Genomic DNA, 26,658 nt, shown 5'->3' with positions numbered 1-26,658 from the left:
GTGTATACGAATGCTTGTGATTTTTGCCCATTGATTTTGTATCCTGAGACTTTGCCGAAGTTGCTTATCAGCTTAAGGAGATTTTGGGCTGAGACAATGGGGTTTTCTAAATATACAATCATGTCATCTGCAAACAGGGACAATTTGACTTCTTCTTTTCCTTACTGAATACCCTTTATTTCTTTCTCTTGCCTGATTGCCCTAGCCAGAACTTCCAATACTATGTTGAATAGGAGTGGTGAGAGAGGGCATCCCTGTCTTGTGCCAGTTTTCAAAGGGAATGCTTCCAGTTTTTGCCCATTCAGTATGATATTGGCTGTGAGTTTGTCATAAATAGCTCTTATTAAGATACGTTCCATCGATACCGAATTTATTGAGAGTTTTTAGCATGAAGGGCTGTTGAATTTTGTCAAAGGCCTTTTCTGCATCTATTGAGATAATCATGCGGCTTTTGGCTTTGGTTCTGTTTATATGCTGGATTGCATTTATTAATTTGCATATGTTGAACCAGACTTGAATCCCTGGGATGAAGCCCACTTGATTATGGTGGATAAGCTTTTTGATGTGCTGCTGGATTTGGTTTGCCAGTATTTTATTGAGGATTTTTTCATCGATGTTCATCAGGAGTATTGGTCTAAAATTCTCTTTTTTTTTTGTATCTCTGTCAGGCTTTGGTATCATGATGACGTTGGCCTCGTAAAATGAGTTGGGGATGATTCTCTCTTTTTCTATTGATTGGAGTAGTTTCAGAAGGAATGGTACCAGCTCCTCCTTGTACCTCTGGTAGAATTTGGCTGTGAATCCATCTGGTCCTGGATATTTTTCCGTTGGTAGGCTATTAATTATTGCTTCAATTTCAGCACCTGGTATTGGTCTATTCAGGGATTCAACTTCTTTCTGGTTTGTCTTGGGAGGGTGTAAGTGTCCAGGAAATTATCCATTTCTTCTAGGTTTTCTAGTTTATTTGCGTAGTGGTGTTTATAGTATTCTCTGATGGTAGTTTGTATTTCTGTGGTTTCAGTGGTGATATCCCCTTTATCATTCTGCTCTGATCTTAGTTATTTCTTGCCTTCTGCTAGCTTTTGAATGTGTTTGCTCTTGCTTCTCTAGTTCTTTTAATTGTGATGTTAGGGTGTCAATTTTAGATCTTTCCCAGCTTTCTCTTGTGGGCATTTAGTGCTATAAATTTCCCTCTACACACTGCTTTAAATGTGTCCCAGAGATTCTGGTATGTTGTATCTTTGTTCTCATTGGTTTCACAGAACATCTTTATTTCTGCCTTCATTTTGTTATGTACCCAGTAGTCATTCAGGAGCAGGTTGTTCAGTTTCCATGTAGTTGAGCGGTTTTGATTGAGTTTCTTAGTCCTGAGTTCTAGTTTGATTGCACTGTGGTCTGAGAGACAGTTTGTTGTCATTTCTGTTCTTTTACATTTGCTGAGGAGTGCTTTACTTCCAATTATGTGGTCAATTTTGGAATAAGTGCGATGTGGTGCTGAGAAGAATGTATATTCTGTTGCTTTGGGGTGGAGAGTTCTGTGGATGTCTATTAGGTCCCCTTGGTGCAGAGTTGAGTTCAATTCCTGGATATCCTTGTTAACTTTCTGTCTCGTTGGTCTGTCTAATGTTGACAGTGGGGTGTTAAAGTCTCCCATTATGATTATATAGGAGTCTAAGTCTCTTTGTAAGTCTCTAAGGACTTGCTTTATGAATCTGGGTGTTCCTGTATTGGGTGCATATATATTTAGGATAGTTAGCTCTTCCTGATGAATTGATCCCTTTACCATTATGTAATGGCCTTCTTTGTCTCTTTTGATGTTTGATGGTTTAAAGTCTGTTTTATTGGAGACTAGGATTGCAACCCCTGCTTTTTTTTTGTTTTCCATTTGCTTGGTAGATCTTCCTCCTTCCCTTTATTTTGAACCTATGTGTGTCTCTGCATGTGAGATGGGTCTCCTGAATACAGCAAGCTGATGGGTCTTGACTCTTTATCCAATTTGCCAGTCTGTGTCTTTTAATTGGACCATTTAGTCCATTTACATTTAAGGTTAATATTGTTATGTGTGAACTTGATCCTGTCATTATGATATTAGCTGGTTATTTTGCTTGCTAGTTGATGCAGTTTCTTCCTAGCATTGATGGACTTTGCATTTTGACATGTTTTTGCTATGGCTGGTACTGGTTGTTCCTTCCCATGTTTAGTGCTTCCTTCAGGATCTCTTGTAGGGGAGGCCTGGTGGTGACAAAATCTCTAAGCATTTGCTTGTCTGTAAAGGATTTTATTTCTCCTTCACTTATGAAAGTTACTTTGGCTGGATATGAAATTCTGGGTTGAAAATTCTTTTCTTTAAGAATGTTGAACATTAGCCACCACTCTCTTCTGACTTGTAGAGTTTCTGCCGAGAGATCTGCTGTTAGTCTGATGGGCTTCCCTTTGTGGGTAACCCGACCTTTCTCTCTGGTTGCCCTTAACATTTTTTCCTTCATTTCAACTTTGGTGAATCTGACAATTATGTGTCTTGGAGTCACTCTTCTCGAGAATTATCTCTGTGGCGTTCTCTCTATTTCCTGAATTTGAATGTTGGCCTGCCTTACTATGTTGGGGAAGTTCTCCTGGATGATATCCTGCAGAGTGGTTTCCAACTTGGTTCCATTTTCCCCGTCACTTTCAGGCACACCAATCAGACGTAGATTTGGTCTTTTCACATAATCCCATACTTCTTGGAGGCTTTGTTCTTTCTTTTTACTCTTTTTTCTCCACACTTCTCTTCTTGCTTCATTTCATTCATTTGATCTTCAATCGCTGATAGTTTTTCTTCCGGTTGATCGAGTCAGTTACTGAAGCTTGTGCATTTGTCACATATTTCTTGTGTTATGGTTTTCATCTCTATCAGTTCTTTTAAGGTCTTCTCTGCATTGATTATTCTAGTTATCCATTCATCCATTCTTTTTTCAAGGTTTTTAGTTTCTTTGCACTGGTTATGTAGTTCTTCCTTTAGCTCTGAGAAGTTTGATCAACTGAAGCATTCTTCTCTCAACTCATCAAAGTCATTCTCCATCCAGCTTTGTTCTGTTGCTGGCAATAAGCTGCGTTTTTTGGATGGGGAGATGCACTCTGATTTTTTGAATTTCCAGCTTTTCTGCCCTGCTTTTTCCCCATCTTTGTGGTTTTATCTGCCTCTGGTCTTTGATGATGGTGACGTACTGATGGGGTTTTGGTGTGGGTGTCCTTTCTGTTTGTTAGTTTTCCTTCTAACGGTCAGGACCCTCAGCTGCAGGTCTGTTGGAGTTTGCTTGAGGTCCACTCCAGACCCTGTTTGCCTGGGTGTCAGCAGCGGAGGCTGCAGAAGATAGAATATTGCTGCACAGTGAGTGTTGCTGTCTGATTCTTGCTCTGGAAGTTTCGTCTCAGGGGTATACCCCACCGTGTGAGGTGTGAGGTGTCGGATTGCACCTAGTGTGGGATGTCTCCTAGTTAGGCTACTCAGGAGTCAAGGACCCACTTGAGCAGGCAGTCTGTCAGTTCTCAGATCTCAACTTCTGTGCTGGGAGATCCTCTGCTCTCTTCAAACTATCAGACAGGGGCATTTACCTCTGCTGAGGTTTCTGCTGCTTTTTGTTTAGCTATGCCCTGTGCCCAGAGGTGGAGTCTACAGAGGCAGGCCAGCCTCCTTGAGCTGTGGTGGGCTCCACCCAATTCGAGCTTCCAGGTGGCTTTGTTTACCCACTTAAGCCTCAGCAATGGCGGGCACCCTTCCCCCAGCCTTGCTGCTGCCTTGCAGTTAGATCTCAGACCGCTGTGCTAGCAATGAGGGAGTCTTCGTGGGTGTGGGACCCTCCCGGCCAGCTGTGGGATATAATCTCCTGGTGTGCCATTTGCTAAGACCCTTAGTAGAGCACAGTATCAGGGTAGGAGTTACCTGCTTTTCCAGGTGGTGTGTGTCTCAGTTTCCCTTGGCTAGGAAAAGGGATTCCCTTCCCCCTTGCACTTCCCAGGTGAGGTGATGCCTCGCCCTCCTTCAGCTCTCACTGATCGGGCTGCACCAGCTGACCAGCACTGATTGTTTGGCACTCCCCAGTGAGATGAACCCAGTACCTCAGTTGAAAACGCGAAATCAACCATCTTCTCTGTCACTCACACTGGGGGCGGGAGGCTGGAGCTGTTCCTATTTGGCCATCTTAGGCACACCCCAAGGCTCCAGTTTTGAGCTTCTTTTCATATGATTGTTGGCCACATGTATGTCTTCTTTTGAGAAGTGTCTGTTTATGTCCTTTACCCACTTTTTAATGGAGTTGTTTATTTTTACTTTTAATATTTTTAAACTTATTTTATTTTTATTTTTTGGTAACATTTTTATTTGAGAAGTCAAATGATTAAGTGTTGACACATATCTTTAAAGGTTGGTAGAAATTTCTTAGATAAAGGTTGAAGCCCTAATATGGGCAGTGTCATTATCCTAACACATTGGAAGATGAATCCACCCATTTTATATCAATACTTCATTGCTTCCTAAGTTCTTTTTTCTTCACTGTTCAAATGGAAAGAATTTTAAAAGAATACATATGTAGGCTTTTAAATAAAAAGCTGTTGGGGGCCGCACCGGGGGTGGTGGAGAATGAAAGAACACACACAAAGACAAAGACACACAGAGAACATGGCGGCCGCGCTCAGAGCCTCCGCCTCACTTTATTTATACTCCATAAACCTCAGGTCAGCAGAAAGAATGCAATGCAAAACAAACTTTCTTTTCCCACATGTAACCTTCTACTCAGTACCTTGTTTCTATATTCTTTCTTATCTACCCGCCTTCTTGGCGCCTACGGGAGTTCATTAAAAGTTCAGTTGGAGATACTGTCCTTGAGCCCTATCTATTCTCAGCATACTGTTTTCAAAGGCCCCTGCATTTCCCCCCTTTTAATTTTGTTTTGCCTCAATCCTAAAAAGGTAGCCCATATTTGTTCCTGTGTTTTCTTTTGTTTTTGGTGGCGACGGAGGGAGCATCGAATCACCAAAAGAAGTAGACACAAACCAAGTGCCCAAAGCAATATACTTCCAGAGATTGTAGAAATCCATGTTTTTATCTGAGTCCATGGGTTAAAGGCAGCAAGGCGCTGCCCCAGCTCCTGCAAGGTTACAGTTCCAGACAGCACATGTAATTGTTGTCGAAATGCTTCGGAAATGTTCTGAGTGAGCTCTTGAATGTCCAAACTAATATTTTTATGGCCAATTAATAATTTTCGGATTACAGTCCAATTTTGAGAGATGTTAAAAGGCACAGGCATTACACAAAATTGAGTGGAATTCCAATCACATTGTAATGTTACCCGAGTACTGAGTACAGTGAGCTGATCTCCAAGCCATGTCAACGCTTGCTCCATGTTGTCCAATCTTTCAGCAAGTTGAGAATCAATGTTTCATTGTTGAAGCCATAACCGGTGAGATTGTTCATGCCATTGCTGCACAAATTCAGCATTTTGTATGCTTTGATGAAGAGCGAGCCCTGCTACAGCCGCAGTGGAGGCAATGGCAACAAGACTCATCACCGAGGCAATTATAAGTCCAAGGGCACGGAGGGTTCGCTGAAGAGAAGTCCAAATATAAGTTTCAAGAGGTGATGCCCCCCACGGTCGCGTAAGATTAACAGGTAGCCAAATTTCCTTACGAGCCCTGAGGATATAAATATCCCCAGCAAAGTTGTGCCACCAAGAATGATTGAGGCAAGACAAAAATGTACACGTATTTGTATAATTAACAATTCCCGTATTATTATCCCATATCAAATTCCCTGCTAATAATAGGTAGGGCTTATGGACACAAGCAATAATATATCGAGAGATATTCCGATATAACTGAATATGAAAGGAATTAGTTGGGTTAGAAAGATTAAGAGACATATTCCCTACAAAAGTGCTAATGGCATCGCCTGCAGCTAACAACTTCCAAAGATGACTCTGTACTTAGGCCTCCTTCACACCATACCAAGGTTTCATTATTGTTAGCAGCAATACTTTTATTTACCCGGTGCCATTTCAAAGGTATGTGACTAAATTTTATTTGAAAATCACCGTGCACACTTCAATCAGTTATTTGCATCCCATTGTATTCTAATAAAATCCGGGTTTTATTTCCCCGACATAGTTGCTACTCCAGCACCTCAATATTAGGAGAAACCTCTGGAATAGGACAAAAAGGTAAAGAACTAGGAATAGTTTCATTACTATATACAGTATGATTATAATAACAGTATTAGCAGCCACATAACTATGATTATAGCGAACAACCCAGGCTTCATACGATTTTCGGAGACAATGAGAACTATTTCCCATGCATATTGGAAGTTCTTCCACTCCAAATTGGTATGTGTTGTTTATAATTTCCGTTTCCCGTTCTATATTGTCCTTGTCTATATAGGGGGACGGCATTCAAGTAGTGTCATTGGTGAAAACCTTAATTTCCGCCTCTCCCCAGGCGACTCCCTGATACAAGGGTGGAAAGGGAATATAAGTGCAATATTCATACAAAGCCTCACTAAGGGAAATAAGTCCCCCACCGAGGCACATCCAACAAAGGAAGAAATGCATGCTGAATCCAGTTTTCTTTTCAACAGGGTTTCAATCATCTTGTAGGAAACCACTCAGGTCCGCTCCCTGTAAGGACAAGAGCATAGCCCCATTCCTGTTTTAGAACTTGCCCTTGAACATACTTACCTTCTTTATTAGGATACCAAATCTTTAAATTGTCAGCGGGGACTATCACCGAGAGAGGTGAGGAAAGATGAGTTACGACAGCGGAGTCTTGCAATTGTCTCCATTGATTCAAAAAATAATTAAAGTAAAAAGAACCTTCAAAATCAAAAAAATTAAGGTAGAAAGGTTAACCTTCAAAAAAATGTGGTTTTTTGGGGGGGCTCATTTCCCCCTTTTTGTTTTAATAGTTGAGTTTTTAAAGTTAAATTTGCGCGCTCGATGATGGCTTGACCTTGACTGTTGCCCGGGATCCCGGTGATATGTCGAATATTGTATTGCTGTAAGAAAACTTGTAATTTATGAAAGACATAGGCAGGGGCATTATCAGTTTTAAGTATAAAAGGAATGCCCATAATGGCAAAACAAGCTAAGAGATGTGTAATAACAGAATCAGCTTTCTCAGATGGCAACGGAGTGGCCCATTGAAAATGAGAAAAAGTATTAATGGTATGATGAACATACTTTAATCGTCCAAAAGAAGGAATATGTATAACATCCATTTGTCAAATTTGATTAACTTGAGTACCTCTCAGGTTAACTCCAGGATGGAAGGATGGAATGCTCAAAGGAGCACAGAAAGGACAAGCTCGAATAAGAGAACAAGCTTATTTATGAGTTAAATGAAACCGTCGTTGAAGGCCAGAACTATTAGTGTGATGTAGAGCATGTTCTTGTTCTGCAGCCTGCAGGTGGCCAATTAGAAGTGAATCAATCTGAGTATTTCCATGAACTAATGGTCCAGGCAGTTGAGAATGAGAACAAAGATGAGTGATGAATAAAGGAGCTCGACGTTGGCTCAAAGTAGAAAATAACAAGGAAAAGAGTTTTTGAAGAGAAGAAGTAGCACAAAGCGGTAAAGTGGCCTGAGAAATATAAGAAGTAACATAAACGGCATATTGAGAATCACTAACAATATTTCAACCAGTAGTAGGGAAATTAAGTAAGACCATGAGAATAGTAAACAATTCTCCCTATTGCACCGAGGGATAAGGATAAACTGTAACTCAAGATTGATGAAGCTTCTTGCCAAGAATCAGAAGTTGCAAGAAGATAAATGATCTGACTATGAGTGAATTGAGAGATAATTAAGGAAGGATCTCCTCCCCAAAGTTGTCGACAGTGATGCCGTCCTTTGATGATCAGTTCAGCTAAACGATCGATATAAGTAGCCAAGTATTTAGATGTTTTATTGGACAAAAAGATCCATTTTAGCGGCTGATTGGTCTGAAGAATCATTCCTGTAGGAGAATGTAAAGTATGAAATAAACAAAGGGAAAGGGGAACATCGGGAAGGATATAATGTAAATGAGCCTTTTGAAGTTGCTCTTCCACAAGCTGGAGTTCCTGTAAAGCCAAAGGAGTTAAATGACGTGAGCTGTCCAAGTGACTGTCTCCTTCTAGAATAGAAAAAAGATGTTGTAACTGAATAAAGAAAAAACAATTTTTGAGATCTATGACCATTAATTTTTAACTTTGTGGGATAAGGGCAGGATTAGGAAGACCAGGCTGTAAACTTTCCCTAGGTTTAATGTAAACATTTATAGTTTTAAGACAAGACAAAGACGGGAATTCCATGCAGAAATACGTGGCTTTATATTCCTCTCGGCCATTTGTTTTTTGACTTACTCTTTTAGAATCCTAAGTATTTCTTTAAATAATGGTCACTGTTTCACATAAATAGGAGTGGTGGCTATGAGTTTAAAGGATTGTAGCCCATTTTGAACATCGTATTTTTGGCAGCTGAGGAAATATGAGGAATGTTTTAAAAAGCAGCAAATTGTTGTGAAAGATCTTGTTCCCCAAAATTAATATTGATAGGAACAATATAAAAATAAAAAAAACACTTGACCTTGTTAACCTTTAGGACCGACACAGGTTAAAGGTTCTACGTCTTGATAAACCACAGAAGCAGCACCCAAGCCAGTGAGTATAACTGCAACTTGTCTTTTTTCCTATTGTATAGGCCTCTAATTTAAACAAATAATAGACATATTTACCACCGTATCAATTAACCCTTTAAAAACTATTTCATTAATGTGCAAAGAACATAAGGGCTTTTGGTTAGAAACTAAAGTTTCCCAAAAAACAGTTTTTTCTGTGCTACCAAACCCTCCCTATTGAGAATACATTCCCCTGCCTCTAGGCAAATAAATTGTGAGACTTAAACCATAATAAGACTTTTATTAGTAACATTATGTCCTTTTGGCAAAGGGCCACACTCTCTAACAGCTAATTTATATACTCCTCTATTAGGAGACAAAGTATAAGGCTGAGTAATAACTAAGTCAGCAGCGGCGCTCTGCTTAGTTGCCACATAAAGCTGAGAAACTGGGGTAAGGTGTGGGATCCTTAAGGAGGACTTGAATTTATTCCTTGATGTTGTAGGCCATTGCTCACTGGGTATTGTATGCAGATTTAGTCAATAACAAATATTTGTAAACAAATAAGGTGATTACAGGTACAGAAATTCAGTTCATAGTTTACTATTCAATAGAGTATCTGCTTTGTAAAAAATAGTGGACCACAAAATACTCAACGGATTTTGGTTTTCAAAACACAATGATGCTATCCAAGGCTAAATGGATACTTGAAGTTGGGATTGGATCTGGTGCTGAGATACAACTTTTACTTAGTTATTGATTTTTCTTTCCTCCGATTATTCCAAGGAGGGTGACTACCATTTTTGTACTTTATAGAGCAGTCTAGAGGAAAGGGTTAAGCATGTAAGCTCTGGGGACAGAAAGTCATATTTTCAAAATATAATAGCTATATGACCTTGGATACCTTTATAAAACTGTCTTAACTCTGTTTTCCTGTCTACAAAATGGTAATAATTATAAAATTTGTCAGTCTTAAAGGGATGTTGGAAGAACTAAATGCAAGTGAAGATTTTTTCACAGTAGTAGACACATAGTAAGTACTCAGTATACAATGGCTATTATTACTGTTATTATTGTTAATATTACGTCTATTAATTTTAGCTCTTTAATGTAACAAGTGCAGAACCATAATCTCACATCCTTCAGAGTCATGCTGATCTTGTATTTTTTGGTCCTTGGACTAGTTTAGTGATTTATTACAAGAAACCTAGTTAGTTTGTGCATTCTTTTCCTTTCTTATATTTCTCATTTGTAAAGACTGATAAACCAACTACACTTTCAGACCTGGTGACATAAATTGTTGGGGCCCCTCCAACACTAACACAAGTTTTAATATATTTATCTAAATTGGCCCCATTGGCCTTTAATGATTTTAACAATTTTTGACAGTCAGCATAAGCATTTTTAAAAGACAACGTTTGTAACAAAATTTTTGAAGCAAGGTCAGCACCCACAATTTTCAAGACAGCATCCTGAAGACGGGCTACGAAATCTGAATATTGTTCATTTGTGCCCTGTAAAATCTTCACAGAGGAAAGGGAAGATTTTCCTGTTATCTCTACCTTATTTTAGGCCCTTAAAAACAAAGTCTTGATTTAAGTAAGGGCAACATCTTCTAGACCAGCCTGAGCATTAAAAGTAGCATATTGGCCCGTGCCTGTGAGTTGTTCCTCAGTGGCTCCTGGGGGATCACACATAACATTTTTTCTAGCCTGTACATGCGCCTTGTTCATTTACCAGCTGTGCAATTGTAACCACTGAGAACGATCAAGAAAAGCCTTCCCCAAAGTCTTCCAGTCTATAGAAATTATCAAATTTTCTGATGAAAAAATATCAAGAAGACCAAGGATAGGGGTTCATAGTTAGAAATGGTAGCTTTCATTTCTTTTTAAAAATTTAATTTGTAAGGCATTAAATTGGACATTATTGCCACCATTTGAAAACTAAGCATTAGGAGCAAAAGAAGCACAAATAATTGGAAACAGATCCAGCTCCTTAAAATTTTTTTTTTTTTTTTTTTTTTTTTTTACGAGACATTTTTTTAATTCACAAAATGATACATGTTAACTCTAAGCTGGAAAACACGGATCACTAAGTGATTTTGTGCGAAGCAAACAACAAAATCATTAACACAGAAGTTATACCAAAAATGCAAAGGAGCCTTCCCACCTCTGCACAAAACAACAAAAGCCCAAAAGTTGTTAGGCTGAGACATTTCAAAGTAAATTATTTTATGACCTCAAGAAAAAGATCATATCAAAGCTATTTTATCAGTTCCCGGAAAGTTTCCAAAATGTTTAATCAAGTCAGCATAAAAAGGATACCAAAATCTAGGAGAAAGCGCGTAATAAAATAAAATGCTGCAAAACACAGTTCATCCTCAGTTATATCAGTGAAATATCCTAAATTAAAGACTTGCCGATAGAATGCAGCAAAAACAGAGACAGAGCAAGAAAGGACGCCGAGCAGGAGCCCGAGGTTCATGGTAAGAAAACAAGTGGCTGAGCAGCTGGAGAGAAAGCAGCCCGGGGGATTCGGCCACGTGAAGTGCGGTCGACCCTGTGGCAGGGACCCGCCAGGCTGCCCACCCCTCAGCGCCTCAGCCCCTCAGCCCCCTCAGCCGTCTCAGCCTGTTGGGGGCACTGAGAAAACTTTGCCAAACAAAGGTAAAGATAAGGAAGCCCGGGGGTTGGAGGCACTGGAAAATTCTCTTTTAACAGGGCAGAAGGAAAAGAAACAGGGAAAGCTCACAAAGGTGAATTAGAAGAATGTATCTGTAATATTTGTTGAAGCATTTCCATAATACACTGCATGTCAGAATTTCCCTTAGAAGAAGGAAGAGCTGGCTTTTTCTCTTCTCCCCCTTTTGCTACCCTGGCACAAATGGGCTCCATTTCAGATTTATTTTATTTTATTTTATTTTTCCAAATCCTCAGATACCTTTCCTCCTGTGGCTACATTACCACACTCTGAATCAGTCTCAAGTAACTCTAATGTCTGAGTGATAGAGTTACACAAGGTCCACAATTTTAGAGGCATAATATCCCCTAACTGGAGAGCTCTAAGCAAAGCTTTTACTACCTGTAACCATTTTTTCCGATTCAGCTGCACTTTAGTCTGATACTGAAACCAGTAACAATGTTATTCAACATGGGCAAACAATCGCTTCAAAGTCTTTTTCTTTCACTTCTACTCCCATAGACAGCAACAGTCCTTGAAACAGCCATAAATACTCTGAGGCCAGAGAGATGGAATTCCCATAATGAAAGCTTAAGAAGGTTCCCCTTAACAATATCTGAGCCTTACCTGCTCCTAGGGGGTTCCCCTTCTTGTTCTCCCCTACTCACCCGTGCTGACCCTGCTCGCTGCGCCACTTGTTGGGGGCCGCACCGGGGGTGGTGGAGAATGAAAGAACACACACAAAGACAAAGACACACAGAGAACATGGCGGCCGCGCTCAGAGCCTCCGCCTCACTTTATTTATACTCCATAAACCTCAGGTCAGCAGAAAGAATGCAATGCAAAACAAACTTTCTTTTCCCACATGTAACCTTCTACTCAGTACCTTGTTTCTATATTCTTTCTTATCTACCCGCCTTCTTGGCGCCTACGGGAGTTCATTAAAAGTTCAGTTGGAGATACTGTCCTTGAGCCCTATCTATTCTCAGCATACTGTTTTCAAAGGCCCCTGCAAAAAGCAGTGAATTGTTTTCTTAAGGCTTTGCTCTGCTGAGGAAGCCCAGATTTCTGTTGACAGTTTCTATTTTGTTTCCTTCAATGTTTCTTTGTTTATTTTAAGTTCCAGGGGACATGTTCAGGATGTGCAGCTTTCTTACTCAAGTATGTCTTCTTTTGAAAAGTGTCTGTTCGTGTCCTTTGCCTACTTTTTAATATAGTTGTTTGGTTTTTTTTTGTAAATTTGTTTACATTCCTTGTAGAGTCTGGATATTAGACGTTTGTCAGATGGATCAAAAAACCACACATCTAAAATCTTCTGATCTTTGACAAACCTGACAAAAACAAGCAATGGGGGAAAAATTCCCCACTTATTAAATGGTGCTGGGAGAAGTGGCTAGCCATATGCAGAAGATTGAAACTGGACCCTTTCCTTAAATCTTATACAAAAATTAACTTAGGATGAATTAAAGACTTAAATGTAAAACCCAAAACCATAAAAACCCTAGAAGAAAATCTAGGGAGTACCATTCAGGACATAGGTACAGGCAAAGATTTCATGACAAAAACACCAAAAGCAATTGTAACAAAAGCAAAAATTGGCAAATTGGATCTAATTAAACTGAAGAAGTTCTGCACAACAAAAGAAACTATCATAAGAGTGAACAGATAACCAACAGAATGGGAGGAAATTTTTTCAGAGACCTGTGCAAGACTGGGAATGGGAGAATCCCCCTCGCTCACCCAAAATGTCCCCACTGTGGTTCTATACTGAGGCAGAGAGCCATTTGGATATCTTGCAGAGGCAATTCTCAAATCCAAGGGGACCTCTACAAGCCTTAGACCCTGGAACAAACTGGCACCAGCACCATAGCCCTTGTAGAGGCTGCAGTTGCAGTGCCTAGGAGCAGTAAGATTGCTCCAACATCCCTCACCAGATAAGGCTCAGCACCAGCTTCTGGCCCATTGGTCCTGCTTTTCCCAGAAATTGACTGACTGACAGCTGTGGCCTCCTGTTGTCCTGGGAAGAACATGAAGGGGAGGGTGGGTTCCTTTCTGCCACTAGTAGCCAGGCAGGCAATGCCTGCTGGAGCTTACAGTCCAGTGGCCTTATTTCTGTCTGAACTTAGCCAGTAGGCAAAGCCACCTGTTTTCCCAAGAAGCACCTGGATGGCAGGGAGGGTGTCTCCACCCACCCCTGTCACTGGTAGCCAGGCAGGCAATGCCTGCCAGATCTTCCAGCTCACTGGTTCCACTTTTGTGTGAATTCAGACAGTGGGCACAGCCTCCTCTTGTCCTAGGAAGCACCCAGATGGTAGGGCAGATGACCACACCCATTTTCACCATTGGTAGACAGGCAGGTAACACCTACTAGAGCTTCTGGACTAGTGATTCTGGTTCTGTCTAAACTCAGCCAGTGTTTAGACAGTAGGGTGCAGCAGCCTTTGTCCCAGGAAGCGCTTAGACAGCAGGGCAGGCAACCCCAACCACTCCTACCACTGATAGCCAAGTGGACAATGCCTGCTAGAGCTTTCAGCTCAGCAGTCCCACTTCTGTCCAAACTCAGACAGTGGGTGCAACCTCCTGTTGTCTCAGGAAACACCCAGACGGCAGGGTAGGTGATTCCACCCACTCCCACCTCTCATAGCCAGATGGGCCATCCCACTAGAACTTCTGGGCCAGCAATTCTGCTTCTGCCTGAAGTCTGTCAGCAGGCACAACCCTATGGAAGCCCTTGGATAGCAGATTAGGTGACCACCCCCACCCCCACAGCTCCTGGCCAAGCAGAATTTGCTGGTTTGGGCAGTGCCTGTGCAGGGAGGAGCCTTCACTCTCAGATCACTGAAAGAGATGAGACACCTGGGTTCACAGGCCAGTGGAGGAGTGGGGTGTGCCTCCCTCCACAGGGCCAAATACTAACAGCAGAATTGACCAAACAGAGCAAAACAACTCAGACCTTGAAGACCAGTTCTCCAAAATAACTTAGTCAGACAAAAATAAGGAATAAACAATAAAGAAGAAGGAACAAAACTTCCAAGAAATATGGGATTATGTATAGAGATCAAATCTATGATCCATTGGTGTTACTGAAAAAAGTGAGAGAAAGCAAGCAACTTGGAAAACATATTTCAGGATATTGTTCACAAAAACTTCCCCAGCTTTCCTAGAGAGGCCATGATTCAAATCTAGGAAATGCAGAGAACCCCTGTGGCATATTATAGAAGATGACCATCCCCAAGACACATAGTCATCAAATTCTCCAAGGTTGAAATGAAAGAAAAAATGTTAAATGCAGCTAGAGGGAAGGAGCAGGTTGCCTACAAAGGGAACCCCATTAGGCTAATGGTGGAACTTTCAGCAAAAACCCTACAAGGCAAAAGAGATTGGGGGTCTATATTCAGCTTTCATTTAAAAAAAAGAAATTCCAACCTTTTCAGACAAGTAAATGCTAAGGGAATTTGTTACCACCAGACTTGCCTTAGAAGAGGTCTTTGAGGGAGTGCCAAATATGGAAAGGAAAAACCATTACTGGTCACCACAAAAACACACTTAAACAATAGACCATTGACACTATAAAGCAATCACACAATCAAGTCTGCATAATAACCAGCTAACAACATGGCGAGAGAATCAGACTCACCCATATCAATACTAACCTAGAATATAAATGGCCAAAATGGTACAATTAAAAGGTACAGATTTGCATATTGGATAAAGAAGCAAGATCCGACTGTATGCAGTCTTCAAGAGATCCATGTCACATGCAATGATACCCATAGGCTCAAAGTGAAGGGATGGAGAAAAATCTACTAAGCAAATGGAAAACAGAAAAAAGCAGGGGTTGTTTTTTCTAATTTTAGGCAAAACAGTCTTTAAACAAACAACAATCAAAAAAGACAAAGAAGGGTGTTACATAATGATAAAGAGTTCAATTCAACAAGAAGACTTAATTATTCTAAATTTATATGTACCCAACATAGGAGCATCCAGACTCATAAAGCAAGTTCTGAGAGACCTATGAAGAGACGTAGATAACCACATAATAACAGTGGGAGAGTTTAACATCACATTGACATTATTAGACAGACCACTGAGGCAGAAAATCAACAAAGATATTAGGGACCTGAATTTGACAGTTGACCAAGTGGGCCTAACAGAACTTTCCACCCAAAATCAACAGAATATACATTCATGTCATCTGCACACGGCACATATTCTAAAATTGACCACATAATCAGCCAAAAAAAAAATCCTAAGAATATTAAAAAAAAATCATACCAACCTCACCCTAGCACCACAGTGCAATAAAATAGGAATCATTACTAAGAACATCACTTAAAGTCATATAATTACATGGAAATTAAAGAACATGCTCCTGAATGACTTTTGGGTAAACAATAAAATTAAGCAAGAAATCAAGAAATTCTTTGAAAGTTGTAAGAACAAAGATATAACATACCAGAATCTCTGGGAGACAGCTAAAGCAGTGTTAAGAGGGAAATTTATAGTGCTAAACTTCCACATCAAAAAGTTAGAAAGATCTCAAATTAACAACCTAACATCAAACCTAGAGGAACTAGAGAAACAGGAACAAATCAACCCCAAAGCTAGCAGAAGACAAGAAATAACAAAAATCTGAGTTGAACTGAAGGAAATGGAGACACAAAAGAATCATGCAAAAGATCAAGGAATCCAGTCCTTGGCTCCTTGGAAGAATAATACTATTTGTAGACCACTAGAGACTACTATGGACACCTCTATGCACAAAAACTAGAAAACCTAGAATAAATGAATAAATTCCTTGAAACATTCCACCTCCCAAGATGGAAGCAGGAAGAAACTGAATTGCTGAACAGACCAATAATGAGTTCCGAAGTTGAATTAGTAATACAAATTCTATCAACCCCTGTCCCCTAAAAAAAAAGCCTGGGATCAGATGAATTCACAGCCAAATTTTACCAGTTGTATAAAGAATTGCTGGTGGCTGGGTGTGGTGGCTCACACCTGTAATCCTAGCACTTTGGGAGGCTGAGGCACGTGGATCACAAGGTCAAGAGATCGAGACCATCCTGGCCAACATAGTGAAACTCTCTCTCTACTAAAAATATAACAACAACAACAAAAATTAGCTGGACAAGGTGGCATGCATCTGTAGTCCCAGTTACTCGGGAGGCTGAGGCAGGAGAATTGCTTGAACCTGGGAGGTGGAGGTTGCAGTGAGCTGAGATCCCTTATCAGTATTATGTCTATTACCTAGGTGATGAAATAATTTGTACACCAAACCTCCGTGACACAAAATTTACCTATATAACAAGCCTGCACATGTACCCCAAACCTAAAAGTTTAAAAAAAGATTATTGGAAATTTACATTTGCAATTTGGAATTTATTCATTCCTCCCTTCAGTTCTGTCAGATTTTGCATCATGTATCTTGAAAATCTGTTGTTTGATGTTTACACATTTGGAAATCTTATGTCTTCTTGGTGAATTGATCTTTTTATCATTATGTAATGTCAATTTTTATCCTTTGTAATTTTTCTTGCTCCTAAGTCTACTGTGATGTGCATATAGAATTTTTGTGCCATGAATAGATAAAAAGAAAGTTTTAAAAATATTATTCTGTATTACATAATCTTAAATTTGTGTTTTGTGTATGTTATACCATGTATGTAATACTTAAGTACAATAGTGGTTGTATAATATATATGTATAATAGTGCTTTCAGGTATATTATTTAAAAGTTTGGAGACCATTTTTCTAAACTTTCATTCCTCAAACTGTACTATAACTTACACTGTTTTCACAGCATGTAAATAGATATTATTAATAAATTAATAATGAAGATTTTAATCATCTTGAAAGGATGTAAAATACTAGATTAAGCAAAACTGAACATTTTTTTGCTGCATGACTTTTTGCAGTGGCACAATCTCTGCTCACTGCAAGCTCCGCCTCCCAAGTTCATGCCATTCTCCTGCCTCAGCCTCCCGAGTAGCTGGGACTACAGGCACCTGCCACCTTGCCCAGCTAATTTCTGGTATTTTTAGTAGAGACAGGGTTTCACCACATTAGCCAGGATGGTCTCGATCTCCTGACCTCGTGATCTGCCCGCCTCGTCCTCCCAAAGCGCTGGGATTACAGGGGTGAGCCACCATGCCCGGCTCAGTATGTCTTTCTTTATCATAAATAAAGAGCAGCTTTATTTTATGTTTGTGAAATAAGTGAAATTGCCTTAGGCAGCTAATCAAATTCTGACCAGATTAGAGCATGAATTCATTTTTCCTAAATTAATCTAAAATAAATCTAAAACAATACCAAAATAGCACTTTATTTGAATGTCTAGCCAAATAACGAGATAACTATGTATGTCTAGCTTGTAAATGACATTTTCATCAAAAAATTCAGAATATTTTGATATCACATGTGCACATAACCTGGGTGAATTTTCTTCTCTATTAATTGGTTCCTCTAAGTCGTGTTTATTCTACTAAGAGATGTCTTGAAGTAGCAATTCCTTTTGCTCACCTTGTTCACTGCCCCATTTCAAACTCCCATCCTCTGTTACCTGCTTTTGTGTGAATAGCCTCATACTGCTTTCTAGGCTACCTTTCTGTTCCTCACTAGAGAAACTTGGTCACTAGAGTTATTTGAAAATGACACAGATGATTCATACCAGTTTCTTGTTTAAAAATTTCTACTGCACAGCATACAGTCCAAATTCTAGGATAATATTCAAACACATAAGACCCTTAAACATCTATCTCTAATCAAATGCTCCTTGTGCTGCAGAGGCTGAAAAATTAAAATGTACATTCCACAGACTCCCTTGCAGCTAGCATTTTGAATGTATATGAGATTAAATTAACCAGATGCACTTGTGTAAGATACGGAAGGCAGTTTTTCTGAGGCAGCATTAACAAGGGTCTCAATGTCAAGTAACCTGCTTCATCAGTGTGGGGAGGCAAGATGTGGGGTATTATCTTTTCTGGTGTAGATTATAGCAGTTATGGTGTGATTATGCAGTGGCACCAGTATTGATTGCATACTGATCATGGTAGCTTTTAAATTATGGCAGTGGCTATATGCTTCTGGATTTAGAAACTTCTTGATGTAGAGGAAATAGCAGCTTCTTTGGTGGCCCAGTTTTGCAATCCAGCTTTGGAGTTTACTCCAGGAAGCTTCAGCTTTTCCAATGCTTCTTAATGATTAAAAAACTGTAAATGCTTAATTGTTTCTGAGTCTAAAGTTTGAGGCAGACAAATGTAAAGGATGAAACAATTGGAGAGACAGTCAGGTCATAAAGGACTTCATGTGGCTTGTCATACGGAATTTGGAATTTCTCTTATAAGTAATAGTGATCCATTGCTTATAAGAGAATCCATTTTAAGTGACATTTTAAGTTTTAAATTTTAGCTAGGCCAGTACTACTCAAAGCATGGTCCACACATCAGTGCTGGACCAAAAGCTGTTTGCAATAGATCTACAATAAATATAGAAATTGAGATTAAGTATCTAAAAGTTTTTACAGCAATTTGACATGGCTGCTACTTCCAAGTGAGTAATCAACTGAATTGGACAAAGTGTTAGTCTGTTATTTATTGGAAATTTTATAAAAAGAATAACATGATACTGCTTCTTCACCACAGGTGGTTTGAGAAGCACCAAGCTAGATCATTCTGGAGGTTATGTGAAAGTTAAAATGAAGATATACACATGTTCTTACTTATAAGTGTAAGCTAAGCTATGGGTATGCAGAGGCAAACAGGGTGGTATAATAGACACTGGAGACTCAGAAGGGGGAAAGTTGGAAGGGGGGTTGAGGGGTGAAACATCACTTATTTGGTACAGTGTGTGCTGTTTGGGTGATGAGTACACTAAAAGCCCAGACTACCACTGTACAATTCATTCATGTAACCAAAAACCACCAGTACCCCTAAAGCTATTCAAATAAAAAATTAACAAAAATAAAATGAAGTTATAAAGAAATAGGGAAATGTCTAGCCAGGACAACATAGTGATTTCATATTTGATATACCCTTCTGGCCTGAACACATAGCAGAGAGTGATAAAATACAAAGACAGAAAGCAAAAAAAGATACAGTCAGCTCTGAAAATAAGGAAATGGAACAGAAATGCGAAGCAGTGAGTGAAGTTGAAATCCTGAGGTGCTGAGCTCCAGGTTGAGAAACAGAAACAGCGATTCAGGATTTTAGTGTCTGTGAGGGATAAATTACTTCATTAATTTATGTTGGTACTAAATTCAGTGTTGTTCACAAACCTATTTCTTTTGATCTTGATCTTGAAAGATAGTTTAGCTGGATGCAGCTATTTTCTTTCAGCTCCCCATTACTTTCTGGGTGAACCTCTTTTGGATAATGAATGTGGTATCAGTATATCTTTAATCTGTCTGTTTTTTCCCAGATAGCTTTTATGATATTCTCTTGGTCTTTGACGTACCTCAGTTTCGTTATAGTGTGTCTGGCTGTATTTTCTGGATTTCTTTTTATTTATCCAGCTTGGGATTTTATGTGGTGCTTAATGTCATTATCTTTTAAAACACCATCTCTCTTTCATGCTCTGTATTCCCTTCTTTTGGAAATTATATCAGAGAGACGGTGAACATTCTTATTCTATTCTATATGTCTTATCACTCTGCATTTATATATTGTATTTGTTTTTTGTTTTTACTCTACTTTAAGTTATTTTTTTCATACCACTCTTCCAAATAAACAATACTCTCTTCAGCTATGTAGTGTGTTGTTTACCATATCCACTGATTTTTAACTTCAAAAACCGTATTCTTTTACTTCTGAAAGTTTTATTTCACTGGTTTTCAAGTCTTTCTATGTTTTTTCTTGATAATAGTATACCCCTTTTCATGATTTTCAATTTTATTTGAGAAAGGGTCTCACCCTGTGGCCCAGGCTGGAATGCAGTGGCATGATGACAGCACACTGCAGTCTCAAACTCCCAGGATCAAGAGATACTCCTGCCTCAGCCTCCTGGGTAGTTGGGAATACAGTCACACACCACCATGCCTGCTAACTTTCTTTTTTTTTAAATTTGTGGATGCATAGTATGTGTATATATTTATGGTATACATGAGATGCTTTGATACTGGCATGTAATGTGAAATAAACACATCATGGTAAATGGGGTATCCATCTTCTAAAGCATTCATCCTTTGAGTTACAAACAATACAATTGCATTCTTTAAATTATTTAAAAATATACCATTAAGTTATCATTGACTGTATTCATCCTGTTGTGCTATAAAATAGTAGGTCTTCTTTATTTTTCTATTTTTTGGTACCCATTAACCATCTCCACCTCGCTCAACACCCCCACTACACTTCCCAGCCTCTGGTAACCATCCTTCTACTCTCTATGACTATGAGTTCAATTGTTTTGGTTCATAGATCCCACAAATAAGTGAGAATATACAATGTTTATCTTTCTGTGCCTGGCTTATTTCACTTCACACAGTGATCTCCAATTCCATCCATGTTGTTGCAAATGACAGGATCTCATTCTGTTTTATGGCTGAATAGTACTCCATTCTGTATATGTACCACATTTTCTTTATCCATTCATCTGTTAATGTATGCTTACGTTGATTCCAAAATTTGGCTATTGTGAACAATGCTGCAACAAACATGGGAGTGCAGGTATCTCTTTGATATACTGATTTCCTTTCTTTGGGGTATATACTCAGCAGTGGAATTGCTGGATCCTAAATTTTTTTAGGAATTTTATACTTAGCAGTGGAATTGCTGGTAGCTAAATTTTAAGTTTTTTGAGGAACCTCCAAACTGTTCTCCACAGTGGTTGTAATAATTTACATCCCACCAACAGTACACAAAGGTCCTCTTTTCTCCTCATCCTTGCCAGCATTTGTTATTGCCTGTCTTTTGGATATAAGCCAGTAAGATGACATTTCATGTAGTTTTGATAGGCATTTCTCTGATGATCAGTGATGTTGAACACTATTTTGTATGCCTGTTTGCCAATTGTATGTCTTCTACTGAGAAATGTCTTTTCAAATCTCTTGCCCATTTTTCAATTGGATTATTAGATTTTTTTTCCTACAGAGTTGTTTGAGCTCCTTATACGTCCTGGTTATTAATCCCTTGACAGGTGGGTAGTTGGCAAATATTTTCTCCCATTCTGTGGGTTGTTTCTTCACTTTGTTGATTGTATCCTTTGCTGTGTAGAAGCCTTTTAACTTGATATGATCCGATTTGTCTATTTTTTGTTGGTTTCCTGTGCTTGTGGGATATTACTTAAGAAATCTTTGCCCAGACCAATGTCCTGAAGATTTTCCCCAGTTTTCCTATAGTAGTTTCGTAGTTGGAGGTCTTGGATTTAAGTGTTTAATTCATTTTGATTTGATTTTTGTATATGGCAAGAGATATAGGTCTAGTTCTTTCTTCTGCATATGGATATCCAGTTCCTAGCACTATTTATTCAATGATACTGTTTTTCCCCAGTGTATGTTCTTGGCATCTTTCTTGATAATGAATTCACTGTAGGTGTCTGGGTTTGTTTAAGGGTTCTATATTCTATTTCATTGGTATATGTTTCTGTTTTTATGCCAGTTCCATGTTGTTTTGGTTACTATAGCTCTGTAGTGTAATTTGAAGTCAGGTAATGTTTGTTCTTTTTGCTTAAGACAACTTTAGATATTCTGGGACTTTCGTGGTTCCACATAAATTTTGTGATTGTTTTTTCTATTTCTATGAATTATGTATTGTAAACAGAAACCTTTTTTAAATTTCATTTTCATATTGTTCACTGTTGTCATGTATTAGTTTGGGGCAAAGGTAATTGCAGTTTTTTCCATTACTTTCAAAGGCAAAACCTGTAATTGTTTTTGCACCAACCTAATAGAACCGCTACTGATTTTTGTATGTTGATTTTGTATCCCGTGACTTTGCTGAATTTGTTTATCAGATATAATAGTTTTCTTGTGGAGTCTTCAGGTTTCTCCAAATGTAGGATCACGTCATCTGTAAACAAGGATAATTTAACTTCATCCTTTCCGATTTGGACGGCCTTTATATCTTTTCTCATCTGATTGCTCTAGCTAAGACTTCCAGTACTATGTTGAATAACAGTGGTGACAGTGGACATCCTTGTCATATTCCAGATTTTAGAGGAAAGGCTTTCAGTTTTTCCCCATTCAGTATGATACTGGCAGTTGGTCTGTCATATTTAGCTTTTATTATGTTGATGTATGTTCCTTCTAGCCCTAGTCTTTTGAGTGTTTTTATCATGAAGGGATGTTGAATTTTGTCAAATGGTTTTTCAGCATCAGTTGAAATGATCATGTGACTTTGATCCTTCATTGTGTTGATATGAGTATCACATTAATGGATTTGTGTATTTTGTGTATTTTGATCCATCCTCACATCCTTGGGATAAATCTCACTTGGTCATGATGAATGATCTTTTAAATGTGTTGTTGAAATTGGCTTGCTAGTACTGCACTGAGGATAATTGCATCAATATTCATCAATGATATTGATATGTATTTTTCCTTCTTTTGATGTGTCTTTGTCTGGTTTTGGTATAAGGGTAACTGTTCTCATAGAATCAGTTTGGCTGTATTCCTTTTTCCTTTATTTTTTGGAATAGTTTGAATAAGATTAGCATTAGTCCTTTAAATACTTCATAGAATTCAGCAGTAAAGCCAGTGGGTCCTGAGATTTTCTTTACTGGGAGACTTTATTCTGGCTTTGATCTTATAACTTGTTATTGGTGTGTTCAGTTTTAGGATTTCTTCATGGTTCAGTCTTGGTAGTTTATATGCCTCTAGGCATTTTTCCATTTCTTCCAGATTTTCCAATTTATTGGCATATCATTGCTCACTGTAGCCACTAGAGACCCTTTGAATTTCTGCAGTATCGGTTATAATGTCTTCTTTTGAATTTCTGATTTTATTTATTTGGATCTTTTCTCTTTTTTCCTTAATTAGTCAGGCAAAAGTTTTGGCAATTGCGTTAACTTTTTAAAAATCAACTATTTTTCATTGGACTTTGTATTCTTTTTTCATTTCAATTTCATTTATTTCTGCTCTGATCATTATTATTTCTTTTGCTCTACTGATTTTTAAGATTGGTTTGCTCTTGCTGTTCTGAATTTTAAGATGCATCATTAGATTGTTCATCTGAAGTTTTTCCCCCTTTTGATGTAGGAGCTTATAGCTATAAACTTCCCTCTTAGTATTGTTTTGCTGCATCCCATAGGTTTTAGTATGTTGTGTTTCTGTTATCATTTGTTTCAAGAAATTTTTCAATTCCCTTTTTAATTTCTTTATTGACCCATTGGTCATTCAGGAGCTTAATTTAAGTTTGTTGTTTAATTTCCATTTATTTGTATAGTTCCCAAAATTCCTCTTGTTATTGATTTCTAGTTTTATTCCATTGTGGTCAGAGAAGATACTTGATAGCATTTAAATTTTTTAGAGTGTTTTAATACTTGTTTTGTGAGCTAACATATGATCTATTCTTGAGAATGTTCCATGTGCTGAGGAAAAGAATGTGTATTCTATAGCTGTTGAATGAAATGCTCTGTAAATACCTATTAGATCCATTTGATCTATAGTGCAGATTAAGTCTGATGTTGCTTTGTTAATTTTGTGTCTGGAAGATCTGTCCAATGCTGAAAGTGTGGTGTTGAAGTCTCCATCCATTTTTGTATTTGGATCTATTTCTCTCTTTAGCTCTAATAATATTTCCTTTATGTATCTGGGTGCTCCAGGGTGCATGCATATATATTTACAGTTGTTATATCCTCTAGCTGAATTGACCCTTTTATCATTATATGGTGACCTTCTTTGTCTCTTTTTATAGTTTTTGTCTTGATATCTATTTTGTCTGATGTAAGTATAGTGACTCCTGCTCTTTTTGGTTTCCATTGGCATGGATTATCCTTTTCCATGCCTTTATTTTCAGTTTCTATGTCTTTATAGGTTAAGTGTGCTTCTTGTAGGCAACAGATCAATGGATCTTGCTTTTTCATCCATTCAGCCACTCTATGTCTTTTGATTGGAGAGTTTAGTCCATTTACTTTCAATGTTATTATTGATAAGTAAGGATTCACTCCTGCTATTTTGTTATTTTTTTATGGTTATTTTGTGGTGTTTTCTTCCTACATTCTATCCTTCCTGTCTTCCTCTGAAGGTGGTTTTTCTCTGGTGATGATATGATTTAGTTTCTTGCTTTTTATTTTGGTGTATCCATTGTATGATTTTCATTTGAGGTTTCCATGAGGCTTGCAAATAGTATCTTATAACCCCTTATTTTAACCTCATAAAAACTTAACACTATTTGCATAAACAAACAAGCAAAAAGAAAATGAATAAAACATCTACACCTTCACTTTATCCCCCTGCATTTTTACATTTGTTGTTTCTATATATATCTTATTGTACTATGTCTTCAAAACTCATTGTAGTTATTATTTTTGATTGGTTCATCCTTTAGTTTTTCCATTTAGAATAAGAGTACTTTACACACCACAGTTACAGCATTATCATATTCTGTGTTTTTCTCTGTACTTACTATTACCAGTGAGTTTTGTACCTTCAGGTGCTTATTTATTGCTCATTAATGTCTTTTCCTTTCTGATTAAAGTGCTCCTTTTAACATTTCTTAGGACAGATCTGGTGTTGATGAAATACTTCAGCTTTTGTTTGTCTGAAAAGTCTTTATTTCTCCTTCATGTTTGAAGGATATTTTCACCAGATATACTATGCTATGGTATAAATATTTTTTTTCCTTCATCACTTTAGGTATGTCATGCCACTCTCTCCTGGTTTGTAAGGTTTTCACTGAAAAATCTGCTGTCATGTATTGGAGTTTTTTAATCATTTTAATATTCTTAGAGAGTCTACATGTAATTCTATTACATAAATTTCAAAAGAACAATATTCTTATTTATTTTTCATTCTGATTCTCATTCATGGTGGCCTATGTTCTTGTATTCATTGCAGTTTTTATTGTGAGCTCTTGCTTTGTAAAAAGGAAGGGGATCTTTCTGTGTGGAAATTATGCACTACCCATACTGAGGAAAGGACTTGTCAGAGAATTCTTGTATTTTTCCCTTCCAGCCCTCTTGAAGTAAAATGAACCTGAAATCACTTTTCCACTTAAAACAATATTTTATTAACAAATAACTACTGTATATATTTATGGGTATAAAATGATGCTTCAATACATATACACATCTAGAATCAGCAAACTGAGCTAATTAATATAGCAATCATATCATATACATATCATTTATTATTTGTGGTAGAATTTTTTTCCTTTTTAATTTTTATTTTATATTTGGAAATGTACAATTTTTATTAGAAAACTAATAAAAACTCTACACTTTAACCTTATCCCCTCAGTTTATGTCTTTTTTTAACCTTTTGTTGTTTCTTCTTATGTCACATTGTACTATGTCTTAAAAAGTTGTTGTAAAAGTTATTATTGTTCATTGTTCATAATTTTGTGTTTCTACTTGATATATGAGTGGGATTTTTTTTGGTTTTTCCTCTATTTTATTTTATGTTATTAACTTTTATTTTAGGTTCAGAGTACATGTGAAAGTTTGTTATTTGGGTAAGCTATTGTCATGGGGTTTGTTGCACAGATTATTTCATCATTTAGGTAATAAGTCTAGTACCCAATTGTTATTTTTTCTGCTCTTCTCTTTCACCCTGTACTCCTCCCTCAAGTAAACCCCAGTGTCTGTTGTTCCATTCTTTGTGTTCATGGATGCTCATCATTTAGCTCCCATTTATAAGTGAGAACATGCAGTATTTGCTTTTCTGTTTCTGCATTAGTTTGCTAAGGATAATAGCCTTCAGGTCCACCCATGCTCACACAAAAGACATGATCTTCTTATTTTATGGTTGCATAGTATTCCATGTTACTACATTTCCTTTATTTAATTTGTCATTATGGGCATTTAGGTTGATTCCATGTCTTTGCTATTGTGAATAGTGCTGAAATGAACACTTGCGTACATGTGTCTTTATGGTAGAGTGATTTACATTTATCTTGGTATATACCCAGTAATGGAATTGTGGGTCAAATGGTAGTTCTGCTTTTAGCTCTTTGAGGAATTGCCATTCTGATTTCCCAATGGTTGAACTAATATACACTCCTACTAACAGTATATGAGTGTTCTGTTTTCTCTGCAACCTCACCAGCATCTGTTATTTTTTGACTTTTTAATAATCGCCATTATGACTGATGTGAGATGGTATCTCATTGTGGTTTTGATTTCTCTAATGGTCAGTGCATTTCTCTAATGGTCAGTGATGTTGTGCATTTCTCTAATGGTCAGTGATGTTGAGTTTT

The 26,658-nt window shown here is 37.9% G+C and overlaps 2 long non-coding RNA genes across 2 annotated transcripts in view; one reads left to right on the top strand and one right to left on the bottom strand.

Moving 5' to 3' along the window:
• LOC140710789 (uncharacterized) overlaps positions 1-26,658 on the top strand; it is a 197,844-nt gene that overhangs the window by 49,134 nt on the left and 122,052 nt on the right. The window lies entirely within an intron of this gene.
• Positions 4,645-12,310, bottom strand: LOC140710892 (uncharacterized). Its single transcript, XR_012092039.1, has 2 exons — positions 11,933-12,310; positions 4,645-6,647 (listed from the first exon to the last, which is right to left on the bottom strand). It is a non-coding gene; the product is annotated as an uncharacterized lncRNA (long non-coding RNA).

The sequence above is a fragment of the Chlorocebus sabaeus genome, chromosome X (genome assembly GCF_047675955.1).
Source record: "Chlorocebus sabaeus isolate Y175 chromosome X, mChlSab1.0.hap1, whole genome shotgun sequence".
Taxonomy (NCBI): domain Eukaryota; kingdom Metazoa; phylum Chordata; class Mammalia; order Primates; family Cercopithecidae; genus Chlorocebus; species Chlorocebus sabaeus.
This window is presented reverse-complemented; position numbering and strand designations above follow the sequence as displayed.